The 22,898-nt window shown below is 34.2% G+C and overlaps 1 protein-coding gene across 2 annotated transcripts in view; it reads left to right on the forward strand.

Moving 5' to 3' along the window:
- The first annotated feature begins 934 nt into the window (after window positions 1–934).
- Window positions 935–22,898, forward strand: part of LOC149781625 (sodium- and chloride-dependent glycine transporter 2-like) — an 87,033-nt gene continuing 65,069 nt past the window's right edge. The window contains exon 1 of one of the 2 annotated variants that reach the window (XM_089935675.1): window positions 935–985. The gene's annotated coding sequence lies outside the window, so the exon portion shown is untranslated. Of the gene's footprint in view, window positions 986–5,604; window positions 5,627–22,898 lie in introns of those variants that run through there. The other variant, XM_089935679.1, reaches the window with a different exon arrangement.

The following is a 22,898-nucleotide window of genomic DNA, read 5'->3' on the forward strand; positions in this document are numbered from 1 at the left end:
CAAGTTACCCCACACGGATTTATCACAATACATTTATATGATCCTCGTTTGCGATATCGTGTAGGTCTTGATAAAACTTTCGGTTAATAGATTCAGCGGGTGGGGTGGGGTGACGACACAAATTGAGTATCGGGGTGGGTAAACGAACACGCATAGCAAGAAAAAAAAGTCAAAAATATATTAACAAAATGAGCTAACCCAATTAGAGAAAATCTCGGTGGGCTAGAAGCTTCGGTTTGGTGTTATTGACCTTGTGTTTTCATTTTTTATCGTAGGAAGCTTTATTTTCAAAAAAGAGTTGCTCCAAAGGTTATATGGTTTACCCTCTCTGCCGCTAATGTCCAGAACTGAGGTATCATGCTGAAGACATGTATGACCAGGTCCCATCCAGTCACATTATCCTGACACCATGCCTACCAGTCCTAACACCAGACTCTTAATGCTGAGCAACCAAGAGACTGAGCTTTTAGTATCATTTTTGTCTTTGGTTTGATTCGACCGGTGTTCCAGACCCCGATCTCACGAAACCTAGGTGGATGCTTTAATCACTAAAACCACTGGAGACGTTAGCGCGGTTTGATGTGAATGTCCTGAGTTGTTAATTTTTTCTCGTTTGAGGACTACTCGTTCATTTACCTTTTGAGAGCTAGTTAACAGATTGCTTATCAGGTATGGTTAGCCAAAAATGCACATTGACATGTTGTACTCATCTGCATATGAACATGTTTTTGAATAAACATGAGTCGTTCAATTCTTTTATTTCATTTACATATGAACAAATCCATGTCTGGAGATAAATATGTTTCTACATTTGCCATTCTTTTTCATGCTATCGTCATGTAGAAATATAAAGTTATATTTATATATGTGCACTGAAACGTGACTTTGTAATTCGAGTTTGATATACATATATTAGTACCTTCAATAAAATAGGCTTACTTTTTAGAACAAAGGCTTCTAGAAGCAGGTCTGCTTTTTTTCCAAGGTATGTTCTTACCAAATCTATTTATCTATCTATCTATCTAGGATAATTTCTGATCTTCTGAACTGGCATACAAATAACGAAAACAAATAAATAATCATATAACTTCAAATGGTAGATATAGAGTACTTTGTCCCTTCTTCTATACTTTATAATTTTAAAGTTCATAACAACAACTGTTAGTGTTCCATGTAGCTTTTGTATTATGCTGGCATTCTAATGATACTTTTGAAATAAATGGATGCTAGAGTGCTACCTAGGTTTCGGCTGTATCTTGCTCAAAGCAAGTATTTGTAACCATGCCATTCCCATACCTACAATCGTTTCCTTTTATGCGTTCTTTCATCTTCATCTTTGTCTACTTATCCTAACCCCTAAAGTTGTCTACTTATTCTAACCCCTAAAGTTGTGTTCTTAAACAAAACAAAACTTGTGAGCTTCATTCACATGCATGATGTTAGGAAGCTTTTGTTATTTCTGAATGTCTTGTTTCATACCTTTGTGATTGTTTTCATTCAAAGACACACTATTCAGTTTAATTGATCAATATATCGTAGCTCATAAATTTATGCGTGAGTGCGCGCGCGCGCGCGTCGCGTGTGTGTGTGTGTGTGTGTGTGTGTGTGTGCGTGTCGGGACCGGTGTACATAGTCGTTCAGCCTGTATGCTCTTGTTTTCGTTCGTTCATAAACTCATTTAGCAATCTTTATTTCCTTCGCTGGTTAGACATTTAATATCTGTGACCCTATATCACCTACTCATAACAAATGTAACGTAGATGTGTGACAGAAAGGGTAACTAAACCATGTCTAAACAAGGTCAAGGTGACCTAATATTTATGCGTGAGTGAATATTTTCAGTAGTTCGTCCATTACTTCCTCAAAATCTTGAACCTCCGTTTACATTCCCTTGTGAAACCTGACACCTTGACACATCTCCACAAGAATAACCGAGCTATACCAAAAGTAGGTCACTCTAGCGTGATTTTGACATTGAAGTTTCGTTTATTTCATACAGTCTTTCTATCATTTACAACTAGAATATTCAAAGTTTCTTTTGACATTATACTTATGAAACATAGAATTGCAGTTGTAATATTAACATCCAAATCATTGCGGCTTAGTCATTAGTTTAGACTCGCAACTTGTGGGAAGCAGGTTCGAATTCTGACCAGTCCGTCCTTGATCAGCTTCTTATGTACTTTGAATAGGCCGATAATCAGTTCCTCGCCGTTATGATATTGATTGGCGGTTTAGGGGATGGTATTACCTATTCATTAAAACTTGCAAAAATCTGCAGAAAAGTTTGACTGCACACATCGGTGTACATTTTATACACTTACCTCTATTTCTGTGGAGCTACCGTCAGGTTATGGATTCTTTTGATAACGTGTACATTATATTTCCGGAGTAAATACTATGTCTGGTTACTTGTAAATTCACTTAGAATAGCACAATTATGTGGCCATTTTAAATTTCGCACTAGCTATGGCTGTTACTGATGATGGGTATGTGTCAAAAGTGTATGAAGGTTTATTCTTGGAAGGATTTACCAGCAGCAAAATTGCACTTTAGTGAACAAATGACATCATACCCACATATCGTCCATCATTATCAACACAGATTTGGAGGTTGGGGGGTTTGGTTGATTTATCGGACTACAGTTTGAAAGAACTCTTAACGCCCATTGTATTTTTTGACATTAAGCATCCATATCAGCCTTGATTTGTCTGCTACCTTCCATGTGTACCAATTTAAGTAGGGATTCCGTGTTCATTAGTAAGCACCTAATGTACATTTTTATTTTCTGATGCGCTGTTGCAAACAAGCAAATGTTTCCAGGCGGGCAAAGTCGGTAATACAGTTCGGAAAAATGCAAGGTATGCCGAAGGAAAACAGGATGTAGTAAAGAATATAAAGGATATATTTCATCCAGTGGGTGTAAAACAGTCTCCGGTATTCATTCGGATCAGGGGAAATTTCTTTGTATTTGAGGCTTAAACGTATTGGCTGGGAAAAGTAAATAGGAGATTTCTTACTGTATCCTGCGCGATGATGTTTTGCTGCTGTTATGTATGTATTCGCACGTTAAATATCAGTGAATTATCAAATTTTTTCCTCTTGAAAAAAAAAACACTCTCTACCATTACATACATACATACATACATACATACATACATACATATATACATACGTTAAAAATAGCATGGCTTGAAAATGTTGGTATAAAGTAATTTGATATACCAATATTGTTGATATTTCAAATTATGATCCGCACATGGCGCATTACTACGCGTATACAAACCTTTCTTCTACATTAGGTCATCGCTTCTATACTCTATAAATCAGTGATGAATTTCCACTGATTCATTATTAGCGACGTAAGAAAATAGGGACAAAAATATGAACAATCCCCGTTTAATAAAATAATTAAACTATGTCTCTCACTCCAGATGTCTGCGTTGTCTGCCCCTTGTACATGATGATGATGATGATGATGATGATGATGATGATCATCATCATCACACACACACACACACACCAGTTTCAGTTATATCCAATATAAATTACTTCCTTTTTTGAACACCAAGAACTTGATAATAATAATCCAAATATATGTTTAATTTATTGTTTACTATGTGACTGTGTCCTGTTCTCTGTAGAATAGCCTGTGATATGTTAATACTCCGACCCATAGCTACCCATGTACGGGTTTATTAAATCGTTATAGGAAAAGAAGACACAACTGTATCTTCAGCATTACTCATACAACAGTATGATAGTAAAGTAGTAAAGTATTCGATATGTTTCGTGTTGATTGATAAGTTTGCTTCCACAGTGTCACTACCAGAGAGAGAGAGAGAGAGAGAGAGAGAGAGAGAGAGAAAGAGAGAGAGAGAGAGACCTTTATGACATAACTGTATAGTTTTTCGCTGGTGACGAAGAAGTTATTTGAATAATGTTTTCTACTTGAAAGAATATTGAAGATGACATCATCTGCATCACTGACGTTCGAGTGAACAACGTTAAATTGTTTCACGAGACATTTGGAAATGGCTGATGTTATTGACCTGAAGGGTCTAGATTATAGTACAGGCTGAAAATTACATGATATGAGAAGTAGTATTAGATGGGGTTTCTAGACCATATTTTAATTTGTGTTGTAATTGTATCTGCTGCGGTGCTTGAAAGGTTTCCTGACCCATCCACCACACCCTCCTGCTAGAACAAATAAACTATTTGTCCTTCTGTAAAGGTTTCAAAAATATAAGTACATTTTATACTAGGTTGCAGGTCAAAATAAAAAAATGAGCAAGGCAGTAAATATAATTACAACAAAAATTGTAACATGTAAACCTTATCTAATAATACTACTAGATTGAAATCGATAACTTTTCGTTTCAATATTATTCTCTTTCAATAATACTTATTTGTTGCAGCAGCTTCATCAACTAAAAATTTGAACTTGTTGTTATTAGGGTATGCTAAAAATTAGAGACATCGATGAAATCTAGCTGATGATGTGTCTCTTATTTGTTCCTATCTTTAGCACAAACTTGTATTGATGTTGTATTAAAAAGTTTATCAACATTATTAACTTTATAACCTCCAGAGTGATAACATATTCCAACGTATCAAACAATTTTATTGCTGATTTAAATATCTCAAGTGGAGTTTCTCCAAGAACTAGATATTGCCGCACTGTTGCGTATGCCACACCAAATTCAGATCTACGTTTGGTAATGTTAGTAAGCGTAATTTGATCATCGATTCAAGTTTTAAACTTAGTGTTTCTTGGATCTGCTAGAAATTTTAAAAAAAATCTCGTTGAAACTGGATCTGTAAGTTCGATTTCTTCTTCTGTAGTACATGTTTTTGTCACCTCAAGTAACAGAGTCAGTATATATCAACAAATCATTAACATAAAGTTTTACAGTTTTTTCATACTTGTCGATACACTTTCAGCTTTTTAAACAGCTTCAGAAGGAAATCTATTTTTGAAATGACGAATAAGTAAAATGTTAGCACTAGCAAAATTATTTAAAATATCATTGTCTTTTGTTAAAATATCATTTAAAGGCATGTTTAAGATTTTTTATATCTTTACTTTAATTTTCGTTTATTCCAATTTAATTAATATTTTCCTAGCTTCTGGACGAAATTGCTTCAGCCTTGTCTTTCAGTGAAGCTCTCCTACTAAATCGACGTCAAGAGGCCAAGTTATTGTTTTCTTTTCTTAAGCATCATCAAGATCTTTATAAAAGTTGTATAACGAGGGCCCCGAGTGGCCGAGTGGTCTAAAGCGCTTTCCGTTACGGATCACGGCCATCTCACTTCTGTCTGCATGGGTTCGAGTCTCGGATTCGGCCAATGTGGATATGCGAGAAAGCTTGCCAGTAGCTTCTCGAGGGTAGGTGGTTCTTTCCGGGGATTTCCCGGGTTCTTCCTCCACCATTAATACTGGCCGCCATGTACAGCCTATCGTGCTGAAAAATGGCGTTAAACCCTACAACAACATAAAAGTTATATTTTCTTCTTGTGTTGCAGCTGCTGCTTGTGCTTCGAGTTTTGCAATCTGCATTATAACTTCAGCATTATCATAAGAAAACTTTGAGTCAAGGGCTAGCGATGACATAAGTATAAAGTAAGTTGTTGTTAGCGCTTCAGCATTAGATGTTTCACTGTTTACTGTCAGAACATGCTCACAACATTATTATAATCTAGTCCGAGTTCTCTGTGCAATCGTCCTTGAGCAAAATGTTCACAACATTGTTATAATCTAGTCCGAGTTCTCTGTGCAATCGTCCTTGAGCAAAATGTTCACGACATTGTTGTAATCTAGTCCGAGTTCTCTGTGCAATCGTCCTTTAGCAAAATGCTCACAACATGATTATAATCTGGTCCGAGTTCTCTGTGCAATCGTCCTTTAGCAAAATGCTCACAACATTATTATAATCTAATACGAGTTCTCTGTGCAATCGTCCATTAACAAAATGCTCACAACATTAGTATAATCTAGTCCGAGTTCTCTGTGCAATCGTCCTTTGGCAAAATGCTCTCAAATTTTAGCATATTTTGCTTATAACAAGTTTCTTTTTATCGTCTAGTGCGTTTATGTTGAGCATGGTTTGTTTTGACAACAAACGTTCTTCGTTTTACGTCTTTAATACGACAAAACGTCAGAGTATTGACACGACTAAACTCAAGCATAGTGTAGTGAAGAAGCTCCTCTATTTGTCTCTCCATTTCACATTTATCTTTATTTGACCAATTACTTAACAAATACGTCATACCGATCTAACATTTATCTCATGTGCTCAGATCTCACAGTGCGAACCGACTGATAATTTAACTAGCTTTCTGAAAACAAATCGTATTTATCGTGGTGTTTTAGACTGCTTTTGCTTGAGGGGGCAGGGACCAATTTTTATGTACAAATTTAATGCCGCAATAAGCGACCTACCATAAAAGATCATAAAAAATCGAATACGCAAGTGAGGTCAAAAAGGTCCATATTTTTAGATACCTATATTAAAACAAAGCATAAGAATATTATCCACTTGATGGCAGTTCATAGCAGAAGAAGTTTATGCACCCAACCCCTATTTTATACATGCATTTTTCACATCCGAAGGCCATTTTTGACGGCATGTGGTGCTCACAGTGCAAACGCAAGCCCTTTCCCTGGATGAAAATTTTAAAAAACACTTTCTACTAAATAGCTTGATGCAGTTCAGAATAGTTGTCATCCAAGCCGTTTTTGAGATACTTTACTTGCCTTGAACCCACGTGTCTACTGCTATGGGAGGCTAGCTCTTCTTCCTAGCCAGCTATTGGTATTTCACTATCAACATACTGCAGATCAACTATGGAAGGCGTACATGCCTGACATCAGTTTCAAGAACAACACAAGCCCGAAACACCTAGTTCACAAATATATCCGTATCTATAAATAGTAAACAATAATAGCTGAAAAAGTCACACCATAGCCTTAAGTTAAGAAATTTGCCAGGGGACAATTTACGAAACTGGACCCTGCCACCTTAAGAATTTGGCTGAAAATGGTTTATGTCAAAAGTTGTGTACATATTACATATTTAGACATTATCTAGTACAATGGTATAAAGGAAAACTATTTGTGCACAAAACTATATATGGTATAATGCTTTTAAAAAAGTGACTACTTTGCGGCAAAAAGCACTGCATTATTTACATTATGAGTTATGACTGACTGCATTTCTTGAAAGATTTCAAATTGTTTGCAACCTACAATGCTTTTGGTCTTTGTTTACCACCATAGCATCAGTACAAAATCAAAATTCCTTTACAATATTTCATGAATGTCAAGAAGAGATCTGGAAGTTAGACATTTTAGGAGGGAATGACATAAATGCTATGTTAGTTGTCAGTGACAGAAGTGAAAAGTTTCTATAAACTCTTCTGGCAAATTTAAAGAAATCACACATTTAAATAAATCATGTGCTTTAGAAGTACTTTTAGACTGATATAAAAGAAGCGGTTCCTAACTTTTCACTATCATTCTGAAGGTGCTAGCAGCAGCATAAGTGTTGTGTCAGTGTGTGTTGTGTTGTGGGGGGTAATCGCAACACAAGTCTAGCTAGTCTGGAGAAGTCAAAGTTGAATCAATTAACATTAGACAATGCTGGAATATTGATATACTGATGTGTGGGACCCTAAAACTTACAAAGAGTGACATATCAAATAAATTCATTGATACATATCCAATGAAATTGACCATACATATACAAATTACTCAATACAGTTTAACAGAGAAATTTCTTCTCAGATACCAATTTACTTACAACTGACTTTAATGTTTTCTGGAGTTTACAAAATCATAGTAAATAATAAGATAAGGTATAGAACAAATATTTATTGTGGAAAATTCAGTTCAAGGTAAAAAAAAAAAAACATTTGACCGGCTTGGCTTTTGATAAGCACGTACCATAAAACAACTCCTGCAGAAGCTAAATCTGTCGGTCAAAGTCACTCTCTTGTGCACTTAGATGAGAATGAGTATCTGGATGAGACTGAAGATATTGTTTCTTTCAGCATGACTAACCGATTAATCCTAATCTCTTACCATGCATACTGAGACCTGCAAAAAGAAAAGAAACAAGTGATAATGATGTATTTTTAACATTCAGTGAAAACATCAGACTTTCAGATGAGAAACTGTATGTGTATTGTCAAATGCATGAGACTGCCCCTTAATTTTAAGCTTTTCCTCCCTCTGTTAACTGAACCTAGAAATTTCAAGATATATACATAACACTGAAACATTTCCTGTTATCACCCAAGTGTGAGATATGAATCTCTTATGTCAACTTCAGAGTGGGGTCATGAAGGTAGAAACTATGTCGGTGTGCTAAAACTTTCATTCTTCTCACCAAATAGCAAGCAATATGCCATATGCATAATTATTTCCAAGACCGTTCCACTGGTGACGTTCAATATTCACAAAAGTATGTTTATGTAATGATTCCTCTGAATTCTATCTGCTCCTGTGGACTAAAATCACTTATAAGAATACATGTTGACATGCTATGCAATTGTTTATGTGTGTCTGTATTGAAATGTGAATATTATTTATAAACATAGGGGTGCAAACCGTGACAGCCACAGAAAGTGCAAGACAATACATTATGGTTACCATTTTGTTTCCATATTTAGTAAGTTATGTCCAAAATATGATACTTTGTCATGATGTAAACAGTTCTCACGTTGAGGTATAAAACACAGTTACCTCCCTCTCCAAAGAGCATTACATACAACACCAAGTGATATATGGAAAAAGGAAGGAAATATAATGAAGCTAATACACAAAAATTATTTAAATATACATAAAGAAACAGAAAAGTATAATAGATTTGGCTGACTGCACCATAAAAAGATTATCAATTTTCCTTAAGGGGGCAGGGGCCAGTTTTTATGTACAAATTTAATGCCGCAATAAGCGACCTACCATAAAAAATCATTAAAAATCAAATACGCAAGTGAGGTAGAAAAGGTCCATATTTTTAGATACCTGTATTAAATCAAAGCATAAGAATATTATTCACTTGACTAGAGAACTCAATGGCAGTTCATAGCAGAAGAAGTTTTTGCACCCCAACCCCTATTTTATACATGCATTTTTCACATCCGAAGGCCATTTTTGACAGCATGTGGTGCTCACAGTGCAAACGCAAGCCCTTTCCCTGTATGACAATTTTGAAAAACACTTTCTATTAAATAGCTTGATGCAAATCAGAATAGTTGTCATCCAAGCCGTTTTTGAGATACTCTACTTGCCTTGAACCCACGAGTCTACTGCTATGGGAGGCTAGCTCTTTTTCCTAGCCGACTATTGGTATTTCACTATCAACATACTGCAGAGCAACTATGGAAGGTGTACATGCCTGCCATCAATTTCAAGAACAACACAAGTCCGAAACACCTAGTTCACAAATGTATCCGTATCTATAAATAGTAAACAATAATAGCTGAAAAAGTCACACCATGGCCTTAAGTCAAGAAATTTGCCAGGGGACAATTTACGAAACTGGACCCTGCCACCTTGAACTGGTGGAAAAGTTACTTCTAATGGAGCCCTATATCACGGTTAAAAACAGCATCATAAAATTCTTTGCAAACGTCACATATATCGCTCATCTTTATTTCATTGTTTTAACTAAATCGTCCAACGACAATATTTGTAAAGTCGATAGACCATACGTGAATGGTTCAGCATCTGTACAAAAGATTCTGGACCACTTGTACTTATTGAATGTTGCTGTAGTGACAAGTTTAAACTCCTGTAACCAAATATAAACTCCAAAAGCATTATACAATGTTCTAAAATTAGCATTTATATCAGATCCTTCTAATCGCTAGATGTAAATACCAAAATCTATCTATCTATCTATCATAATTTTCATACCTTCTTAATCGGTATACATATAATAAAAACAAATTAGTAATCATATATAACATCACACGATAAAATGTAATTTGTTATTTCTTCTATTCTTTGCAAATTTAAATGTTCAACAACATTAACCATTAGTTTGCCACGTAGCTTTTGAAACTGTTGTATATGGCTTGAATTCTATCGCATACTAATGCTCCTTTTGAAACAAATGGATGCTTGAGTGCTACCTAAGTTTCATTTTTATCACATGTAACCATGTCATCTTCATCTCTGTTTACTATGCAGTCTGTCGTCTTCATCTAAAGTGGCGTTGTTTGTCTACTTTTCCTAACCGCTAAAGTTGTTTCTCGAAGAGTTGTGAGCTTCATTCAAATTAACGATGTTGGCACAGTTTAGGTATTTCAAAACTCCTGTGTCGTACTTTTATGATAGTTTGCATTCAATAACACACGACTCAGTTTAATAGATCAAGATCACGTATAATATACATACGTATGCATGCATGCGTGTGCGTGCGTGCGTGCGTGTGTGTGTGGGGGGGTGGGTGTGGGTGTGTGTGTGTTGGAACCGGGGTATATGGTGTTCAGTAATTCGTCCATTACTTCCTCAAAATCTTGAACCCCCCTTACATTCACTCGTGAAAGTCGATATTTTTACGCATCTCCACAAGAGCAACCTAGCTAATCCAAAGAAGGTCACTCAAGCTTGGTTTCACATTGCAAGTGGCTTTTATTTCCTACAGTCTCCCTGTCATTTGCCATCTTGCATGTAGAATTATCAAAGTTTCTTTTGACCGTAATCAAATAATAATATATGAAATAAAGAATAGTATATTGCAGTTGTAATGTTAACAGCAGAATCATTGCGACTTAGTAGTTTAGACTTACAAACTGAGATAAGCAGGTTCGATTCCAGGCCAGTCCATCATTAATGAGCTTGGCATGGAGTATCACTTTGGAAGACTCTAAACATCCATTATATTAACATTAAGCCTTCATATCATCCTGTATTGTGTCGGCTTACTTACAGTTTATGAATGGGTATCTGTGTTAGTTAGTAAGCAACTTGTTTAAACTAATGTAAATTTAAATTTTTTATGTGTGCTTTGAAGGAAGCAAAATTTTCCAGGTCGGAAAAATTTGCATAGTATGCCGAAGAAAAAGAGGATGTAGTAATGAATGTAACGGATATATTTCGTAGAGTGGGTGAAAAACAGATTCCGTTATTCATTCGGAGCAGGCAAAATTTTCTTTGCATTTGAAGTTCGAACGTATTGGCTAGGAAAAGTGTAAGATTTATTACTGCTTAATGTATCCTGCGCGATATCCTTATTCCTATTGTTTTGTATCTATTCACACGTTAAATAACGATAGAGGAGAATCTCAGATAGGTACATACATTCTGGGATTTGAATTTGGTTCGATTACAGATTAAACGGTGTTATTTAACACTAAGACATGCACACATCTAAACTCTGTTCAGTTAGTTTTAGTCCTTATATCATCGAAGTCTTCTGACGTCAGTGTACACAGATTTTTGGTATGCCACTCCACTATATTATCAATATTATTCCTCTTAGAAAAAATAATTAACTCTCTAGCACAGTGCACTCACACACACACACACACACACACACATTTTTGTATTTGGTGGATATCGAGGACTTGCGTATGGAGCCGCGTACCGAGGACATTTGTTTTGGCGATCTTAGAGCGAAAAGCAATAGAGTTTCCGGAAGTAAATTGGTATAAAATGGTGATGCATCAAGGAGGGAACCGTATTATCAATTATAAGGAATATGAAATTTAGCAATGCAAGCGAGGACGCACACGTTCACACAGATATTCTGTATAATCCATGAAAAACAAAAGACACATAACTATTGACCAGAAAATGGAAACTGTAGATAATGTGACGTCATGGCCAGCTATGACTCTCATTATCTTGCGAAATATAAACGAAGAGAAACATTATTAAGCCGTACATGAACTGTTCAGACTAAGAGGGTTGGTGCACTCAGATGTAATTGTGGTTTGTTTTGTCTTTTATTTCAGAAATATATTTAACCGTTTCCAGAATAAAAGGCCGATCACAATATGATTATCCTGTCTCTAATTAATGCAACAGTCTTGAATTGTTACTTCATATAACAATGTGGCAGGCTGGTGATTCCATACTGTTCATACATGTGTTTAGACGGAAGCACAGTACTGGGATTGTTAATATGCTGATGCATCAAAACATTCATTGTTATATTGTAACTGTGCATAAATTGATAATATCAAGAACGATTTATGTATCACATGAACCTTTTCTACTAAGTCTTAAATCATCATATAATTCAGGAAATCTGAAACAGATTCTCCTTGTTGGTATTATGACTGAATTTGATTTAATTGTTTCTCAATAATTATTATGTATGAAAACTTTTTTCGTCAACTTTGACCTAAGAATTAAACGAACACTGTACTGTTATATTCTTTTCTAGTATTTCCTATTAGGACTGTGCTTGGATTTCGACAAATGTAAAAGCAACCGTGGCAACGTTAAGCAAGTGTGTTTGATGTGTTATTTTTCGAGTGATATGCATTCACAGTTATTTCCAAATATGCACTTGTTGTTTGTACATGCAGTGTATATATGTAGGTAAGACGATATGCATATGGTGAAAAATGACTCTCTTTTCAACATAGGTTCATCATTTCATCCGAATAATAGTTTTACAATCCTCCTTTAAAGTGCAATAAGGGGCAGTTAAACTAAGCAAATAATTTCAAAGTATTACAAGTCAACTGCTTCTTCTGTTTCAACAACATAAAATTGTAGAAGACATAAACTGTCAACTTTTTGACAAGGACAGCATTTGCAGAAATCACGCCAATAGAATAATAAGTAAGGACGAACGAGTGGGACGCACGAAAAGATGAAAAGGCAATCGGAAGAATCGGCAAAGAGTGAATAGATAGATGAGCAGTTGGCGATGGGATGGTTACTGGAAATAATATGCAAACAAATTTATAGACGAAAATACAAGGCCATGCAGACATATGGATGTACATATCAACGGTCATAGGCATGTCAAATAAATGGTCCGATTCAACGGAAAAGGGAGAGAAAAACGTGTGGATGAACTAACAATAGTTTGAACATATACTGAATTTGATTGCTCTTGAGGTCAAACAATATACAGATAACAAATATAGTACATATACAAACTATTAATGGAGGTTGAGGTAAATTATGATAAATATTTTATACATACATCACAAAACCGGGAAACGATAATAAACATATCCATTCTGAGCTGATATAGACAAATACAAATTTACTTATCTGTTCTTTAAATTTACCCAATCTTACCTTTATAGTAATATTTGCATTATTTAAAAACTCACCAAATGTCTGTATGTTTACATTTTTGAAATACTGCTAACTTATATCTTGTATTCAAGTTTCAGCAAAATATTGATATTGAAAAGAAGTCATCGCCTATATATTCTTATGAATATAATTCACCTTTTTGTTTTCAGATATATAGCAATTCTGCCACCTTCCCTTTTTAATTGGAAACCTGCGCCGTTGTACGGAACTGTGCTAAAGTTATTATTTGCTTTCGTTGCAACACTAAGAAACAAAATCACTATAATTCTAAAGTTGTTTCACCTACATTGTTAGATATATTGAACAATGACCATTTCTGCAAAGTGGACATTATCTCTCTCTCTCTCTCCCTCTCTCTCTCTCTCTCTCTCTCTCTCTCTCTATATATATATATATATATATAATTTTATGTCAATGTTTGTCAGACAATTCAGGCAAAGAAGATTGGATTGAATGATACCCAGCCCATTAACCTGTATAATTTGTTAAATGCAAGTATGAAAGGCTAACTGAGACACGCACGTAGCTATTTCATAAAAAGACTATAGACACATCAGTCTAATGGGTATAAAGTTTGTTCATCTCCGTCATTTAAATTATTTCTAATTTATTCCGCAGTCTATATTAAGTATTCAGATATAAACGCACTTAGTGGTCCATTAACTAAAATAATATGAAAGTTGATTCAACGTCTTTAAATGGGTATTTGTATTATAGCTCTTAGATCATGTTTTGTGAGCTCAAGCGTAAGATTTAAATAGCTTCATAGGCAAAGGAAAATACATTTCTGAATAAACTCTGTCCTCCTCGAAAGTCGGTATCAATGACTGATCATTTTATTTGAAGAGAAATATTCTCACTAAATGCTGATAGCTTCTAAATATTTTATAAGTGATATATCGCACAAGTTATCGTCCTTTTCTTTGATCCATGCATGGAACATGTCTAGACTAAAATGGATATATATATATATATATATATATATATATATATATATATATATATATATATATATATATATATATATATATATTAATCAAATGAATATATGTTGTCTGGTGAAATTGCATAGTCATTTTTATAGACTGTATGTTCTTCCATTCTTTCACCTGAAATTAGCTAGTAGTTATATAGACAAATAAAATTTATTGATCTGTTCTATAAATTTACCTAATCTTACTCGTATAGTTACAATTGCATTATTTAAAAACTCGCTAAATGTCTGTATGTTTACATTTTTGAAATGCTGCTAACTTATATCTTGTATTCAAGTTTCAACAAAATATTGATATTGAAAGAAGTCATCGCCTATATATTCTTATGAATATAATTCACCCTTTTGTTTTCAGATATATACCAATTCCGCCACCTTCCCTTTTCAATTGGAAAACTGTGTCGATGTACGGAACAGTGCTAAAATTATTATTTGCTTTCGTTGCAACACTAAGAAACAAAATCACTATACTTCTAAAGTTGTTGTACTTACATTGTTAGATATATTGAACAATGACCTTTTCTGCAAAGTGAACATTATCTCTCTCTCTCTCTCTCTCTCTCTCTCTATATATATATATAATTTTATGTCAATATTTTAATCAGACAATCCAGGCAAAGACAATTGGATTGAATGATACCCTTCCTATTAACCTGTATATTGCATTCAAGAACACACGATTCAATTTAATAGATCAATATAACGTATCTTACACAATCGTATACGTGCATGCGTGTGTGTGTGTGTGTGTGTTGGAACCGGGATATATGGTGTTCAGTAATTCGTCCATTACTTCCTCAAAATCTAGAACCCCCTTTACATTCACTCGTTAAACCTGATATTTTTTACGCATCTCCACAAGAGCAACCTAGCTAATCCAAAGAAGGTCACTCAAGCTTGATTTCATATTGCAAGTGGCTTTTATTTCCTACAGTCTCCCTGTTATTTACCATTTTACATGTAGAATTATCAAAGTTTCTTTTGACCGTAATCAAGGAATAATATATGAAATAAAGAATAGAATATTGCCCTTGTAATATTAACATCAGAATCATTGCGACTTAGTAGTTTAGACTTACAAACTGAGATAAGCAGGTTCGATTCCAGGCCAGTCCATCATTAATCATCTTCGCATGGAGTATCACTTTGGAAGACTCTAAACATCCATTATAGTAACATTAAGCCTTCATATCATCATGTATTTTGTCGGCTTACTTACAGTTTATGAATGAGTTTCCCTGTTCGTTAGTAAGCACCTTGTTGAAACTAATGTAAATTTAAATTATTTATGTGCTCTGGCAAGGAAGCAAAATTTTCCAGGTCGGAAAAATTTGCATAGTATGCCGAAGAAAAAGAGGATGTAGTAATGAATGTAACGGATATATTTCGTAGAGTGGGTGAAAAACAGCTTCCGGTATTCATTCGGACCAGTCAAAATTTTCTTTGCATTTGAAGTTCGAACGTATTGGCTAGGAAAAGTGTAAGATTTATTACTGCTTAATGTATCCTGCGCGATATCGTTATTCCTTTTGTTTAGTATCTATTCACACGTTAAATATCAATAAACGAGAATCTCAGATAGGTACATACACAATCTGGGATTTGAATTTGGTTCGATTACAGATTAAACGGTGTTACTTAGCACCAAGACAAGCACACATCTAAACTCTGTTCAGTTAGTTTTAGTCCTTATATCATCGAAGTCTTCTGACGTCAGTGTACACAGATTTTTGGTATGCCACTCCACTATATTATCAATATTATTCCTCTTGGAAAAAATAATTAACTCTCTAGCACACACACACACACACACACACACACACATTTTTGTATTTGGTGGATATCGAGGACTTGCGTATGGAACCGCGTACCGAGGACATTTGTTTTGGCGATCTTAGAGCGAAAAGCAATAGAGTTTCCGGAAGTAAATTGGTATAAAATGGTGATGCATCAAGGAGGGAACCGTATTATCAATTATAAGGAATATGAAATTTAGCAATGCAAGCGAGGACGCACACGTTCACACAGATATTCTGTATAATCCATGCAAACAAAGGACACATAACTATTGACCACAAAATGGAAACTGTAGATAATGTGACGTCATGGCCAGCTGTGACTCTCATTATCTTGCGAAATGAAAACGAAGAGAAACATTATTAAGCCGTACATGAACTGTTCAGACTAAGAGGATTGGTGCACTAAGATTTAATTGTGGTTATTTTTTTCTTTTATCTCAGAAATATCTTTAACCGTTTCCAGAATAAAAGCCTGATCACATTATGATTATCCTGTCTCCAATTAAGGCATCAGTCTTTAATTGTTACTTCATATAACAATGTGACAGGCTGGTGATTCCATACTATTCATATATGTGTTTAGACGGAAGCACAGTACTGGGATTGTTAATATGCTGATGCATCAAAACATGTATTATTATGTTGTAAGTGTGCATAATTTGATAATATCAAGAAGAATTTATATATGACATGAACCTATTCTACTAAATCTTAAATCATCATATAATTCAGGAAATCTGAAACTGATTTTCCTTGTTGGTTTTATGACTGAATTTGATTTAATTTATTCTCAATAGTTAATATGTATGAAGACTTTTTCGTTAACTTTGACCTAAGAATTTAACGAACACAATATTGTTATTTTCTTTTCTAGTATTTCTTATTAGGGCTGTGCTTGGATTTCTACAAATGTAAAGCAATCGAGGCAACGTTAAGCAAGTGTGTTTGAAGTGTTATTTTCCGAGTGATATGCATTCACAGTTATTTCCAAATATGCAATTGTTGCTTGTACATGCAGTGTATATATGTAGGTAAGACGATATGCATATGGTGAAAAATGACTCTCTTTTCAACATAGGTTCATCATTTCACCCGAATAATTGTTTTACAATCCTCCTTTAAAGTGCAATAAGGGACAGTAATACTAAGCAAATAATTACAAAGTATTACAAGTCAACTGCTTCTTCTGTTTCAACAACATAAAATTGTAGACGACATAAACTGTCAACTTTTTGACAAGGACAGTATTTGCAGAAAGCACGCCAATAGAATAATAAGTAAGGACGAACGAGTGGGACGCACGAAAAGATGAAAAGGCAATCGGAAGAATCGGCAAAGAGTGAATAGATAGATGAGCAGTTGGCGATGGGATGGTTACTGGAAATAATATGCAAACAAATTTATAGACGAAAATACAAGGCCATGCAGACATATGGATGTACATATCAACGGTCATAGGCATGTCAAATAAATGGTCCGATTCAACGGAAAAGGGAGAGAAAAACGTGTGGATGAACTAACAATAGTTTGAACATATACTGAATTTGATTGCTCTTGAGGTCAAACAATATACAGATAACAAATATAGTACATATACAAACTATTAATGGAGGTTGAGGTAGATTATGATAAATATTTTATACATACATCACAAAACCGGGAAACGATAATAAACATATCCATTCTGAGCTGATATAGACAAATACAAATTTACTTATCTGTTCTTTAAATTTACCTAATCTTACCTTTATAGTAATATTTGCATTATTTAAAAACTCACCAAATGTCTGTATGTTTACATTTTTGAAATACTGCTAACTTATATCTTGTATTCAAGTTTCAGCAAAATATTGATATTGAAAAGAAGTCATCGCCTATATATTCTTATGAATATAATTCACCTTTTTGTTTTCAGATATATAGCAATTCTGCCACCTTCCCTTTTTAATTGGAAACCTGCGCCGTTGTACGGAACTGTGCTAAAGTTATTATTTGCTTTCGTTGCAACACTAAGAAACAAAATCACTATAATTCTAATGTTGTTTCACCTACATTGTTAGATATATTGAACAATGACCATTTCTGCAAAGTGGACATTATCTCTCTCTCTCTCTCTCTCCCTCCCTCTCTCTCTCTCTCTCTCTCTCTCTCTCTCTCTCTCTCTCTCTCTATATATATATATATATATATAATTTTATGTCAATGTTTGTCAGACAATTCAGGCAAAGAAGATTGGATTGAATGATACCCAGCCCATTAACCTGTATAATTTGTTAAATGCAAGTATGAAAGGCTAACTGAGACACGCACGTAGCTATTTCATAAAAAGACTATAGACACATCAGTCTAATGGGTATAAAGTTTGTTCATCTCCGTCATTTAAATTATTTCTAATTTATTCCGCAGTCTATATTAAGTATTCAGATATAAACGCACTTAGTGGTCCATTAACTAAAATAATATGAAAGTTGATTCAACGTCTTTAAATGGGTATTTGTATTATAGCTCTTAGATCATGTTTTGTGAGCTCAAGCGTAAGATTTAAATAGCTTCATAGGCAAAGGAAAATACATTTCTGAATAAACTCTGTCCTCCTCGAAAGTCGGTATCAATGACTGATCATTTTATTTGAAGAGAAATATTCTCACTAAATGCTGATAGCTTCTAAATATTTTATAAGTGATATATCGCACAAGTTATCGTCCTTTTCTTTGATCCATGCATGGAACATGTCTAGACTAAAATGGATATATATATATATATATATATATATATATATATATATATATATATATATTAATCAAATGAATATATGTTGTCTGGTGAAATTGCATAGTCATTTTTATAGACTGTATGTTCTTCCATTCTTTCACCTGAAATTAGCTAGTAGTTATATAGACAAATAAAATTTATTGATCTGTTCTATAAATTTACCTAATCTTACTCGTATAGTTACAATTGCATTATTTAAAAACTCGCTAAATGTCTGTATGTTTACATTTTTGAAATGCTGCTAACTTATATCTTGTATTCAAGTTTCAACAAAATATTGATATTGAAAGAAGTCATCGCCTATATATTCTTATGAATATAATTCACCCTTTTGTTTTCAGATATATACCAATTCCGCCACCTTCCCTTTTCAATTGGAAAACTGTGTCGATGTACGGAACAGTGCTAAAATTATTATTTGCTTTCGTTGCAACACTAAGAAACAAAATCACTATACTTCTAAAGTTGTTGTACTTACATTGTTAGATATATTGAACAATGACCTTTTCTGCAAAGTGAACATTATCTCTCTCTCTCTCTCTCTCTCTCTCTCTCTCTCTCTCTATATATATATATATATATATATATAATTTTATGTCAATATTTTAATCAGACAATCCAGGCAAAGACAATTGGATTGAATGATACCCTTCCTATTAACCTGTATATTGCATTCAAGAACACACGATTCAGTTTAATAGATCAATATAACGTATCTTACACAATCGTATACGTGCATGCGTGTGTGTGTGTGTGTGTGTGTGTGTGTTGGAACCTGGATATATGGTGTTCAGTAATTCGTCCATTACTTCCTCAAAATCTAGAACCCCCTTTACATTCACTCGTTAAACCTGATATTTTTTACGCATCTCTACAAGAGCAACCTAGCTAATCCAAAGAAGGTCACTCAAGCTTGATTTCATATTGCAAGTGGCTTTTATTTCCTACAGTCTCCCTGTTATTTACCATTTTACATGTAGAATTATCAAAGTTTCTTTTGACCGTAATCAAGGAATAATATATGAAATAAAGAATAGAATATTGCCCTTGTAATATTAACATCAGAATCATTGCGACTTAGTAGTTTAGACTTACAAACTGAGATAAGCAGGTTCGATTCCAGGCCAGTCCATCATTAATCATCTTCGCATGGAGTATCACTTTGGAAGACTCTAAACATCCATTATAGTAACATTAAGCCTTCATATCATCATGTATTTTGTCGGCTTACTTACAGTTTATGAATGAGTTTCCCTGTTCGTTAGTAAGCACCTTGTTGAAACTAATGTAAATTTAAATTATTTATGTGCTCTGGCAAGGAAGCAAAATTTTCCAGGTCGGAAAAATTTGCATAGTATGCCGAAGAAAAAGAGGATGTAGTAATGAATGTAACGGATATATTTCGTAGAGTGGGTGAAAAACAGCTTCCGGTATTCATTCGGACCAGTCAAAATTTTCTTTGCATTTGAAGTTCGAACGTATTGGCTAGGAAAAGTGTAAGATTTATTACTGCTTAATGTATCCTGCGCGATATCGTTATTCCTTTTGTTTAGTATCTATTCACACGTTAAATATCAATAAACGAGAATCTCAGATAGGTACATACACAATCTGGGATTTGAATTTGGTTCGATTACAGATTAAACGGTGTTACTTAGCACCAAGACAAGCACACATCTAAACTCTGTTCAGTTAGTTTTAGTCCTTATATCATCGAAGTCTTCTGACGTCAGTGTACACAGATTTTTGGTATGCCACTCCACTATATTATCAATATTATTCCTCTTGGAAAAAATAATTAACTCTCTAGCACACACACACACACACACACACACACACACATTTTTGTATTTGGTGGATATCGAGGACTTGCGTATGGAACCGCGTACCGAGGACATTTGTTTTGGCGATCTTAGAGCGAAAAGCAATAGAGTTTCCGGAAGTAAATTGGTATAAAATGGTGATGCATCAAGGAGGGAACCGTATTATCAATTATAAGGAATATGAAATTTAGCAATGCAAGCGAGGACGCACACGTTCACACAGATATTCTGTATAATCCATGCAAACAAAGGACACATAACTATTGACCACAAAATGGAAACTGTAGATAATGTGACGTCATGGCCAGCTGTGACTCTCATTATCTTGCGAAATGAAAACGAAGAGAAACATTATTAAGCCGTACATGAACTGTTCAGACTAAGAGGATTGGTGCACTAAGATTTAATTGTGGTTATTTTTTTCTTTTATCTCAGAAATATCTTTAACCGTTTCCAGAATAAAAGCCTGATCACATTATGATTATCCTGTCTCCAATTAAGGCATCAGTCTTTAATTGTTACTTCATATAACAATGTGACAGGCTGGTGATTCCATACTATTCATATATGTGTTTAGACGGAAGCACAGTACTGGGATTGTTAATATGCTGATGCATCAAAACATGTATTATTATGTTGTAAGTGTGCATAATTTGATAATATCAAGAAGAATTTATATATGACATGAACCTATTCTACTAAATCTTAAATCATCATATAATTCAGGAAATCTGAAACTGATTTTCCTTGTTGGTTTTATGACTGAATTTGATTTAATTTATTCTCAATAGTTAATATGTATGAAGACTTTTTCGTTAACTTTGACCTAAGAATTTAACGAACACAATATTGTTATTTTCTTTTCTAGTATTTCTTATTAGGGCTGTGCTTGGATTTCTACAAATGTAAAGCAATCGAGGCAACGTTAAGCAAGTGTGTTTGAAGTGTTATTTTCCGAGTGATATGCATTCACAGTTATTTCCAAATATGCAATTGTTGCTTGTACATGCAGTGTATATATGTAGGTAAGACGATATGCATATGGTGAAAAATGACTCTCTTTTCAACATAGGTTCATCATTTCACCCGAATAATTGTTTTACAATCCTCCTTTAAAGTGCAATAAGGGACAGTAATACTAAGCAAATAATTACAAAGTATTACAAGTCAACTGCTTCTTCTGTTTCAACAACATAAAATTGTAGACGACATAAACTGTCAACTTTTTGACAAGGACAGTATTTGCAGAAAGCACGCCAATAGAATAATAAGTAAGGACGAACGAGTGGGACGCACGAAAAGATGAAAAGGCAATCGGAAGAATCGGCAAAGAGTGAATAGATAGATGAGCAGTTGGCGATGGGATGGTTACTGGAAATAATATGCAAACAAATTTATAGACGAAAATACAAGGCCATGCAGACATATGGATGTACATATCAACGGTCATAGGCATGTCAAATAAATGGTCCGATTCAACGGAAAAGGGAGAGAAAAACGTGTGGATGAACTAACAATAGTTTGAACATATACTGAATTTGATTGCTCTTGAGGTCAAACAATATACAGATAACAAATATAGTACATATACAAACTATTAATGGAGGTTGAGGTAGATTATGATAAATATTTTATACATACATCACAAAACCGGGAAACGATAATAAACATATCTATTCTGAGCTGATATAGACAAATACAAATTTACTTATCTGTTCTTTAAATTTACCTTATCATGCTCGTATAGTAACATTTGCATTATTTAAAAACTCGCTAAATGTCTGTATGTTTACATTTTTGAAATAGTGCCAACTTATATCTTGTATTCAAGTTTCAACAAAATATTGATATTGAAAAGAAGTCATCGCCTATATATTCTTGTGAATATAATTTACCTTTTTGTTTTCAGATATATACCAATTCCGCCACCTTCCCTTTTTAATTGGAAACCTCCGTCATTGTATGGAACTTTGCTAAAATTATTATTTGCTTTCGTTGCAACACTAAGAAACAAAATCACTATAATTCTAATGTTGTTTTACCTACATTGTTAGATATATTGAACAATGACCATTTCTGCAAAGTGAACATTATCTCTCTCTCTCTCTCCCTCTCTCTCTCTCTCTCTCTCTCCCTGCCTCTCTCTCTCTCTCTCTCTCTCTCTCTCTCTCTCTATATATATATATATATAATTTGATGTCGATGTTTGTCAG

The sequence above is a fragment of the Sinohyriopsis cumingii genome, chromosome 15 (assembly GCF_028554795.1).
Source record: "Sinohyriopsis cumingii isolate HCF-2022 chromosome 15, ASM2855479v2, whole genome shotgun sequence".
Taxonomy (NCBI): Eukaryota; Metazoa; Mollusca; class Bivalvia; order Unionida; family Unionidae; genus Sinohyriopsis; species Sinohyriopsis cumingii.